The sequence below is a fragment of the Sus scrofa genome, chromosome 6 (assembly GCF_054392235.1).
Source record: "Sus scrofa isolate SSC_HxYL_T2T_F1_AM1 chromosome 6, Sscrofa_HxYL_maternal_Yorkshire_Landrace_v2.0, whole genome shotgun sequence".
In the NCBI taxonomy this organism is placed as follows: domain Eukaryota; kingdom Metazoa; phylum Chordata; class Mammalia; order Artiodactyla; family Suidae; genus Sus; species Sus scrofa.
This window is the reverse complement of record NC_139388.1, coordinates 107,524,048-107,535,540: the sequence shown is the minus strand read 5'-3', so window position 1 is coordinate 107,535,540 and position 11,493 is coordinate 107,524,048. Positions and strand designations below refer to the sequence as shown.

Below are 11,493 nucleotides of genomic sequence, written 5' to 3'. Positions count from 1 at the left end.
AACCAACCAGTGAATCACCTTTTGTTTCAGGCCCTTGCATCTGATAAGGACTGATAACTCGGGCCCATACCTGCCACAGCCCGGGCACCTTCCAGCACGACTCTAGAGATCAAATCTTTCATCATAAAAGTGAATCAGATCATATAACTATGAATGGTAAAGATGGAGTTAAAGACTAGCCAGGGGCCATGTTTATGCCCAGCTGGGTCTACTGGAACAAAAACGAAATGGAAAACAAAACGAGAGCAATAGCCCACAGGTGAGAGACCATAGACTAACCACCTGCAAGGTGGCTCGTGGAGCCCACGCAGATGCTGGTCCGCGCTGTGGTTAAGGGACCGCGTAAGGCCGCCTGGGGGTGGGCGGTGCAGGTGGGCGTGGAGGAGACGCGGAGACAGGCGCGTAGGGGCGTTTAGCGCAGGGGTCCTGATAGGCTCTGCCTGGGTCCGGGACAGAAGCCTTTTTGGTGAGTTCACACTGGGTCCAGGGGGAGAAAAAGGACTAACTGGTTGACGGCTAGAAGTTTTGGGTTTTCACTCTGCTCTGTCCTAAAGCCTGAGATGGCAGCCCCAAATGAATGCTTACTAAAAATGGGAATGTTTACTAAAAATTCCTGTATTTACCGCCCTCTCGGTGTCTCTAGAGACGTCCCCCCGTCGCCCCTTCATCTCTTGACTGGTCTAGCGTGGGGGTGACAGCGTGGGCTGCGGGGGTGTGGGGGGAGCCTCAGACGGGCAGCGTGTGAGGCACCGAGCGGACTGGCCTTTGGGGCCAGGGGCAGTGTTAGGAGTGGGGGTGGGGGGCTCTTCGTTTCCCAAGGAAAAATTTTGCCTTCCGCCTCCTGTTGACGCGGTCTCGTAGAGGGGTGTCGAACCATGGGGCTCTCCCTGGAGAAATATCTGACCACCTCACTCAATCTCGGTTATTAAGGGCTGATGCCTTTTTAGGGGAGGGTGGTGGTGGAGGGGGTGGGTCTTTTCCTGCCTCACTTGATTAGGAAGATGAAACACCCTATGTACGGGACGCTCTGTGTCTGGGGCGAGGGGCTCGCTGGAATCGCTGCAAGGAACCCAGGCCCACTGCCTAACAGGGTTGTTTTCCCCAAGTAGCAAATAGACTCTGACTTTGTGCGGACCCACGGAAGGAAACTCAAGTTGGGGTGTCCACTGACAGGTGGGTGGGGAGCTAGTTCTTGGCAAGGGCTTGTCAAGTCACAGACCTGCCCCTCTAATAATTCCTCTGCAACTGAAGTCATAGGGGCCTTGAGCAGAGAAAATGGGCAGGGCAAGGGAGTAATAAGTTTTAGTAAAAATGCTTGAGTTGCCACCCTGCAGCTTGCAGAACTTCAAGTTTGTGTACCAGATAGAAGCAGCCCTGTCTAAACGGGCCCCACCCTCTCTCCATAAATTCATCAGTTTGAAAGCCAAACATAAGATAGTGAAGTGGTCCTAGTGAGTTTCTTTTCCTTCTGGAATTATCCTTCAGATGTGCTCAGATGGGTGAGGGTGGGGTGAGTAGAGAGAGGGGTTGCTGGGGACGGGGGAGGGGGGATGGTACAGGGAATATTTGCGAAAAGTCCATTATTGGCCTTTAAAGTTGCTTTGTCTTCAATGAATCCTCATAAAACAGTACTTTGGTGCAAAATCAGACACTGGCTATTGGGAGATTTGTATACACAAAGCAGAATCTGAACCACCACCAAGCACAATCAGGGTTAATTCTGAATCAAGGCAGTTCTAATTCTCCCTCTCCCAGCGCCTCTCCCCCACCCTCGGTGTTATCAGCGGAGTTAGAGTTTGGCACAGCTGCAACTGATTGAACTCCCCATCACCTTTTCCAGAACATTTAATAGGTACCCAAACTGACAAAAGCTGATACTAACCATGTGAGAGAGAAGATGAGGAGGAAGCGGAGATAAGGATGAGGATGGGGGTAAATCCAGGATGGATGGGGTTGGGAGCCTGCGGATACATAACTCAGACAGTCCAGGCTTATGCAGTAATTGGAAAGATGCGTCAAGTTGGAGGAGGCTTTAGTCCAAAAGATGAGATGAGTAAATTTTCCAGTAGTTTGTTAGTAGTTAGAAGTATGGGGATGTGCAGATTGCCTTTTGGGAGGAAACGAAGGCATATGGTGTGGGATAGAAGTGTGTTCTGTGGAGGGAGGATTGAGCAGCAAATTGGTAATGATGCTTTTGCTTATGTCTGTTCTCAAGGCTCAGAGTTTGCTTTGAGTCTTCCACTTGATCATAACCTTCAGTGGATCATAAGTATTGGGAGGTTTTTCCTGATGCAGTGTGACACATGCAGTGTAAAAACAGCTGCCTATCAAATAGCACATCTGTCCTGCAGATGTTTGATGGGCGGCCAAGCTTGGGAAGACATGCGGTGTACCCACATTCAGCTCTGGCACCGAGGAGGTGCCCAGGAAGCAGAATTGATCGGTGGGCCTATTTCATGAATGCTGTCACCTATTTGCCTGTGTCTTTTCATCAGCCTATTTGGAAAGAGAGCAAAAACGAACATATGGGAAATCCCAAAATAAAAGGTTTTGACGGTGATTTGCCATTTTGAGTTACATAGAAATACATAGGCAAGCAAGCAGGGACACTTCTGAAAATCCTGTCCTATTCTGAATTGTCCAAATGCTTCTGGAGGTGTACTGTGAACACAGAAATAGCTCCTTAAGAAAGAACTTTCTCTGAGGACCACAAGTTTCTTAATCCCCTCCCCTCTAAAAAAAAAAACAAAACATACTTTTAATTCAGAACTACTTTGAGGGGAGAAAAGTGTGGGTGTCCTGTTCAGTAATTTAATCCTATTAAGTCTTGCTTTGGAAGCAAACCAAAGAACCACGGGTGATTTTCTAAGTCGGTTTAGGGCTTCCCTATTATGTAATTGGAACCCAGAGGAATTGTATTTGGAGAGGACCATTACCAACAACACACAGGTTCAAAGAGTTCGTTGGTTTTTCAAGCAGAACCAGAGGCTGTAAATGAGTGGATGGGAGTACGGGCCCAGAGAAGGCTCCGAATTCACACATACAGTTATCATTAAGGTTCACGGTGAACTCGTCCAGCACAGGCCAGAAGTAAGCTTTGGTCCCCTCATCATCTGGTTGAATTCCTCCTGTTCCATATATTCAGCTCAGATGCTGTAGCTCTACTACCAGGTTGAAAACTATGAACTGAAGTCTCTGGGTTTTAAAACTCCGTAGACAACCCTGCAGAATTAGCTCTTTGACTCCTTAGATTAAGGCGTCCCAATGCTTCTGATGTAACTGAACAATAAAGGTTGGGAAATGCCAGCTCATACTAGTTTTGTCCAAGGCAATGTGACCTGGTGACCGAAGGGAACTCCACTGCTTGTGTGTGGGTCTCACTGGTGCCGTGTTCCCTCAAACAGAGTTCCAGAACACATGTGAGAGGAGAGAATTGGTTAGTACGGCAATTGTCCCCTTTCCTAAAGTTGCCCCTTGACCTGTTGGGATGGGTGAGAAAAGGCCAAGTGCTTTTGAGTTCTCTCTGAAAAGTAATGAAAAGGGAGGCAAATAAAAAGTCAGGAAAAGGCTTGAGAAAGGAAGAGGCAGGTGCTGTGAGCAATGTCCCCAGTGAACCCAGCGACATCCAGAGCCAGTCAAGTGCTGCCCTGAGGGTCACAGGCATCCGAAAGAGCACTAGCCTTTGTTCTGTAGTTCTGATGCTTCTCAGTAAGCAAGAGTCCTTTGTACTTTTTGGGGGGGTGCATTTGTCAACATCACTTGCTTTCCTCATGAATAAGGATGAGGACTATCTTCCAGGACTTTCCACCATTCCATCCAGCACTTTTTCTGCTTTTTAAAGAGCTCTTGCCCACCTGAAAACACAGGTGGCCTACTCTACTCTTATGAGATCCTGGCTGTGGCAGAAACCTTCTCTCTCACCACAATTGCTTGGGGGAGCTTTTCTGGCTGGAACGTAGGTAAAAGCTGACAGTGTGCCTCTGAGGGTTCAGCTTTGTCAGTGTAAGAACTACAAAGGGATGGATTTATGTTTTCAAAGATCCCATAAGCTGGTTTTATGTAGCTTTATGCCTTTGTCCTGAATGCCCTTCTCTTCAAAAACCACCTGCAACTGTCGATTGCAAATTAACTGCCTCTGACATCTGAAGGCAAAATAGAAAAGCTGCAGAATCTACAAAAAGCTCACCTACCATTATGAGAGGCAGGGAAGACAAAGGATCCTTAAAAAAATTTGAAGAATTCTTTCCTAGAAGGCGTTATTATATGCTTAGAGGACTAGCACCATCACACAGCAACATCTTTCTAGAGATCATCTTCAATTGTCCAGGTTAATCACTGAACCTGGGACTTCACTTAATGGAGAAAATTAAAAGAAAAGAGATGCTGACGTGAGGTGTATTATTGCTTCGAAATGGGACCCTAACCATAACGTGTTAGCTATTTCTGTTTTCGAGACAAATTTTCTTTTATGTATTATGAAAGGAACACATGCTCACTACACAACGTTTGGAAAATGAGGCATAAAGAAAAGCCCAAACCATCTTTGGTTCCAATACTGAAGGTAACCATCATTTTACCTTCTAGTGGATTCCTTTCCTCCCAGTTTTTTTCTGGGCACTGTTTCTTAGCATAGTTCTGAACTATGAGTGCATGTTTGTGTATACAGCACAAACACACACTCTTGGAGGGTGCTTCAATGTACTGTAGGTGTCCAGCTTGATCTAATATATCTAATATCCCCAATTCTTCCCTCCAGTGTTATTACAAGCTCTTTCTAAGTGTAATTTTTATGGTTGGTATAATAGTTGATTAAAGTGAATGTTTCACAATTTGCCTAACATTTACCTATTGCTAGACAAATATTCACCATCAACAAAGGAGGTGCAAATCTTTCACCATCATAAATAATGCTGCGGTGAATTCTTTTTTCTATAAAATTTTCTCTGTGCTAGATTATTTCTGCAGAACAGTTTCATAGAAGGGAAGTAGGGGTAAAAAATAACAACATTTAAAAATTTTTTAGCGATGTCAGCACATGGTTTGGGCTGTATGTTACAGCTTGGATGGATGCAAAGAGTGGCGGTTTTGCTGTATTTTGGTTTATAATGGAGATTCAAAATAGGGAAGAAATCCTATGTTCCCAGCACCTTTAGAGCTTATCAGTATTTCTTTTTCTGGCTTTTCATGGTACTCTAGTATGTTGGGGGTGAATAATATTCACTTTAGGAAAAAGCAAGAAAAAATAAAACCAGTGCTTAGACTTTCTCATATTTTAGTGTTCATTCCAGATATGGAATCAATAGTCCAGGAGAAACCCCCTTATTCAGATATCCATAGCTTAAACAGAGATTTGAAACCAGGTCAGGACTGAGGCAACTAACAGCACAACTTTTTAAATTTACAAATAAGAGGGGGAGAAGGTAGGGGTGTAACCTGCGTGGGGCTTTGGCTATGAAAAGTGGGAAGAGAGAACAAAGTCGAATTAATAGGCTAAGAATAAATGGATGGCTTTATTCGCAGACGTTAACATTGACATTTAAAATAATCTCACTGTTTTACCCATTTTGGGACGTCCTTTCCCCAAATAAGAAATGATTGAAGCTTTGTTTCTCGAGATGGTGTGGGGGAGCCATGTGGCCATCCCACTCTTTCTAAAATGAAGTGGTTTATTTTCAGGTGCATGAGACACAAGTAAAGAACTTTCTGCTTCTGGGTAGACAATGGAGTCCTCCTAAAAACTTAGAGCATTCGGTGAAGTAGAAAATTGCCTGAGGAAATCTTACATTTCCATCTAGCAATCAACTATCAACAGATGTTCATGGGGCAAATCTTATATGTGAGAACTGTAACTTTGTGTTTTGAAGACTAATTGTTGAACAGCTGCCAAGTGATAAATTAAGTGGTATTGAAACTCTTTATCCCATAGTTTGAGTCACAGGGTACTAATAGAAACCTTATGCCATATGACCATACCAATCTCTTTTTTTTTAACGGTCGATTGATTTTAAAAATTTAAAAAAAAATTACTCAGTGAATTTTATTACTTTTCTAGTTGTACAATGATCATCACAACCCAATTTTATAGCATTTCCATCTCAAACCCCCAGTCCATCTCCCTACCCCCTGACCTGTCTCCTTTGGAAACCATAAGTTTTTCAAAGTCTGTGAGTCAAGGACTATACCAATCTTATACTAAGACTGTACTAGTCTTACGCTATACTAAGACTTCAAGACTGTTGAAGGCCAAAGTGGAGAGCTTGCATTTTTTTTTTTTTTTTATGCAGCATATGGAAGTTCCCAGGCCATCAGTCAAATCAGAGCTGCAGCTGCAACTTATGCCACAGCTTGTAGCAATGCCAGATCCTTAACCCACTGAGCGAGGCCAGGGATTGAACCTGCATTCTCACGGAGACAATGTTGGGTCCTTAACCCACTGAGCCACAATGGGAACTTTGAGCTTTCATGCTTTTTTTTTTTTTAATTATAGTTGATTTACAATGTTGTGCCAATTTCTGCTATACAGCAAAGTGACCCAGTCATACATACTTCTTCTCAATATCTTCCATCATATTCTATCCCAGGAGATTGGACATAGTTCCCTGTGCTGTGCAGTAGGACCTCGTTGCTTATCCATTCCAAATGCAACAGGCTGCAGATTTAAGCATTAAGATATAAGGACTTGTGGAATTGGTTTTCTTTTTCTTTTTCTGATGGACAGCTATTCATATTCTAGGTAACTGATTCTTATTTTATTTTAAATTAAAAAATTTTGAACTTGTTATTACTTTCCTTACAAAAGAAAAAATATAAACTGAAACAATTGTCTTCGATTACATTAGTTTAAGTGTACAATATAGTGACTTTATTTATTTTTTTTGTCTTTTTGCTATTTCTAAGGCCGCTCTTACGGCATATGGAGGTTCCCAGGCTAGGGGTCTAATCAGAGCTGTAGCTGCTGGCCTATGCCACAGCCACAGCAACAGGGGATCCAAGCTGCATCTGCAATCTACACCACAGCTCATGGCAACGCCGGATCCTTAACCCACTGAGCAAGGCCAGGGATCAAACCTGCAACCTCAAGGTTCCTAGTCGCATTCATTAACCACTGAACCACGACGGGAACTCTGATATTTTTTATACACTACAAAATGATTATCATGACAAGTCTAGTTATCAACTGTATCATATAAAGTTATTACAAAATTATTGACTATTTACTAAGCTGTATATTACATTCTAGGACTTATTTATTTAATAACTGGAGGTTCATGCCTCTTAGTCTCCCTCACCTATTTTCCTTATCTCCTCACTTCTCTTCTCTTTGGCAACCATCTCTTTGTTTTCTGTATCTGGGAGTCCTTTTCTGTTTTCTATAATTTGCTTTTTAGTTTATACGTATAAGTGAAATCATACAGTATTTATCTTTCTCTGACTTATTGAACTAAGTATGCTACCCTCTAGGTCTGTCCATGTTGTTGCAAATGGCAAGATTTCATTCTTCTTTATGACTAAGTAATATTCCATTATGTATGTGTATAGCATATCTTCTTCACTGATTCATTCATCGGTTGATGAACACTTAATTTGCTTCTGTATCTTAGCTCTTTGAAATAAACAGCAATGAAGATAGGTGTACATAAATCTTTTCAAACTAGTGTTTTTGTTTTCTTTGGAAAAATACATAGAAGTGGAATTGCTGGATCATATGGTGATTACATTTTAAATTTTTTGAGGACCCTCCATACTGTTTTCCATAGTGGCTGTATCAGGTAACTAAGTTTTAAGTGAAGAGAAAGTTCCTTTCAACATTGTTTTTATTTAATGGGATACAGGAAATGTGCTGGTCAATAAAACTGGGAAAGTCAGTGATGTAGCTGCCATCTGAATTGAACAAACACATGGCAATTTCAGAGGCTAAACAGAGAATGTCTAATATTTGCATTACTTTTTACGACAAGTTGTGCTTTGTGAAAATGCCACTAAAGTCATCCTAGGTGATTTGAAGGACCATGGATATGGCCGTCCTTGGGAATTCTTTGTCTTTACCTTTCTTTCTTTTCTGTCTGTCTGTCTTTTCAGGGCTGCACCCACAGCATATGGAGGTTCCCAGGCTGGGGGTTGAAGCAGGAGCTGTAGCTGCTGGCCTATGCCACAGACACAGCAATGCTAGAGCTATGTGTGCGACCTATGAGCCATGATGGGAACTCTTGTCTTTACCTTTTTCTAAGTCAAGATGGTTGAGCTTTTGAGTAGTTGAATATTTTTAAAGAGTGCATAATTTAGCCCATAGGTTGCAGAATGGTGAGAAGAAGTACATGCACAGGACTGGGAAGGAGGATAGTGGACTTTGACAGTGATAAGAGGTACTGAGTATAGGATGCTGTAGCTAGATGTCATTTTGGGTGGTTGCCTGTTTGTGAAAGGTGGGTCACATTAGGTGGGGCGTTTCTATGTATGGAAAGAATTGTTTTGATGTTTGACAGGCAGAAAAAGTTGTTATTAATCGAGATAATAAAACAGTGCCTTCCTACCCATGTCCTCTTCAAAGAAAACTCTGCTCTAGCCACCCATTAAAGAAGTTGCAGCTACTGAGTCATGGAGGACAGGAGAGGGAGGATGGAGATGCAAAAGGGGTCACAGAAATAACAGCTGAAAATTGCCCAACCTTGGCAATGTGGCAAAAAAATACGGGTACATGCAATAGGCTCTCCCTCTGCTCTCCATTTCTGTACCTTACATTTGACATTTGCAGGAAAAAGGTATAACATGGTGTAACGTGGCTCTGTGTGTGAGGAGAAAATATTTAAGATAATTGTATTGTAAATGTGAGAGGGACTTGAAGGAAGGTGAATTTCTGCTTCACTCAAGGTGGTAAAATGTGGACCCGAGTAGATCTTCGTCATGATGGGATGGTTCTGTATCTTGGTCGTAGTGGTGGTTACAGTCTGCACTTGTGGTAACTCCGCATCTGCATGGTACCAAGGTCAGTTTCCTGGTTTTGATATTATATTGTGGTAATCTAGGATGTAACCATTGGGGGAGATTGGGGGAGGGGTATCAGCCACTTTGATATTTATAATTTCCTATAAATATATAATTACTTCTAAACACAAAGCTAAGAATAAAAGATGATGGAAAGAAGTTCCTTGAAAATGACAAAAGCCAACCTTTAATGTCTCATCATCATTCTCTGGCCCTAATCAACATTTTGGAAGAGAAAAAGATATTTCAGAATCAAAGCAGTGGATGAGATGGGCTTACTGATTTTCTTTCTTTTTCTTTTTAAAATAAATAAGACATAAAGACTCTCTCTAGTGTGTTAGTTTCAGGTGTATATCATTGATTTTTCTTAAATTATAAAATTTAATTGTATGGGAACATATGTAATGGGATAAGATGATCAGATGACAGAGAAGTTCGAGTTTGGATTTTGAGAGAGAAAGGATGGTAATGCTCAGAAATTCAGGATGAGCCTCTGTCTTCATCGGATCTGATCTCCTTTGTCAGGGATACACCTCTAAAGTATGAAACTGGTGAAGCGAATTTCATTTGAATAATATTATATATCCCCTTGAAACCATAACACTGAAAAAACATGTTGTAGGGGTTAAAAACTAATTAAATTTTTGACAGTTTGTTATCTTTTTAGAGATAATTTAGACTCGTTATTTTCTTCTGTAAGTTAAATTAGGAGCTACTGGAATTAGCAGGAAAAGGCATAACGTGGTGTAACGTGGTATTGATAGAAAAGGGTAAAAAAGAAAAAAAGTTATCTTGTATGTTGGTGGAATGTCCATGTTATTAGGACACCAGCAGATGGCAGAGAAAACTTTGAGTGTTAATAGTTACATGATCATGGATTCATCATTACAGTAAGTATAGCTGTTTCTTATGTAGTTGCTAATATAAAATCATGGTACTGTTCATTTTGGTCTTTTCTCTTGTAAAATAAGGCCACCTGGTAGTAGTAAAGGGTTATGTTGAACACTTGACAGAAAGTCAATGGAAGAACAGACAGAAATACCAAACCTTGGCTCTTGGATTTACCAGCTGGAGCTGCATTAGGGTTGTTTAGGAGCCAGAATTAATCACACGTATGGTTTTCAACTACTAGTTTGTCATATTTGTTAAAGTTCAATACGAACTGGATGAGACAACCTAGGACTTTGAAGGCTTTTTAAAAATGTCCATTTATTTCATTATAAAATAGTGTCTATGGCGGTATCAGAAAGATTAAAAAAATGAATTTTTAGGTTCTGTGTTGTCACTAATTTTGAGAAATTTCCTATGTAGTAAATACTCACATTAAAGAAGTCTGCTTTTCTAATTTGTATTTTCTGGTTAACCTTTGTAACTGGGTTGTGACTGCTCAACCCAACCAAGAGACCAGCCAGATTGGGATTAAATTATTATAGTATTTTTTTTTTAACTTAGTCTAAGGCGGTGACCTGTGATCATTTCATCAGCCACAAAACAGAATTTACCACCTGCTTAGTTTTCACATGAGTTGGTAAAAATTCTTTTTTCCATTCAGTGCTGACAGCAAAAAAACTAGATCAAGGGATTGGCTATTTGATCTTTTAAATCCACCATAATGTCAAAATGACAAAGTGTAATATGAAGTTTTAAACCCAAAGAGTATTTTCTTTTAGAGGCTTTTTCTCTATTCATTGTAATTCTATCTTTCTCTTTTACATCTTTAATTTCACTTTAAATAGATATTCCAGGTTTAGACAAACCAGCATAAGAAACCGTGTCATGAATACGTGGTCAAAACAATTTCTTTTAAAAAGAGGGATTTTCAGAATTTTTTGTGGAAAACACAGGTTTCAAACATGGCAGGAGCTAAATGACTGTTTGTGGGAAGAAAAATGAAAGAAAATTATTTCTTGGGCTTCTCATTCTCTAGGCAAATTTGTATTAAATTATTTCAGGGTGGACTATACTACATATTTATGGATGAGGAAAGAGAATTTAAGAACATGCTTTGTCATTTACCAGCTTGGTCAAGCTGTATAAACTCGCTAAGTCTTTTTTTTCCTCTTTTTTTAAGGGCCTCACCTGTGGCATTTGGAAGTTCCCAGGCAGGGGTCGAATTGGAGCTTCAGCTGCTGTTCTACACCACGGCCATAGCAATGCTAGATCTGAGATGCATCCTTGACCCAGGCCCCAGCATGTGGCAATGCCTGATCCTTAACTCACTGATGGAGGCCAGGGATCAAACCTGCATCCTCATGGATACTAGTCAGATTCTTAACCCAGACAGCACAACAGGAACTCCTAAACTTGCTAAGTCTTAAGACTTTTTCCTGTATGATGAAAATAATGATATTACATTTCACCCATGTTACAGACTATTGGTTTGGATTACACAAAATAATCTATGGAGCTTGTGCATCATGCCTGTCAAATAGTAAGTGCTCAAAGATTAGCTATTATCACTATTGTTAAACTAAGCTGGGAGTTCCTCCTGGTGGCCTAGTGGTTAAGGAC

At 41.1% G+C, this 11,493-nt stretch overlaps 2 protein-coding genes across 40 annotated transcripts in view; one reads left to right on the top strand and one right to left on the bottom strand.

Moving 5' to 3' along the window:
• Positions 1 to 11,493, bottom strand: part of DLGAP1 (DLG associated protein 1) — a 1,399,633-nt gene that overhangs the window by 151,091 nt on the left and 1,237,049 nt on the right. The window lies entirely within an intron of this gene.
• LOC146402737 (uncharacterized) overlaps positions 1 to 11,493 on the top strand; it is a 409,060-nt gene that overhangs the window by 85,137 nt on the left and 312,430 nt on the right. The window contains exon 1 of one of the 2 annotated variants that reach the window (XR_014807688.1): positions 421 to 466. The exons of the other annotated variant lie outside the window; for it this stretch is intronic. The gene's annotated coding sequence lies outside the window, so the exon portion shown is untranslated. Of the gene's footprint in view, positions 1 to 420; positions 467 to 11,493 lie in introns of those variants that run through there. 2 annotated transcript variants of the gene reach the window in all.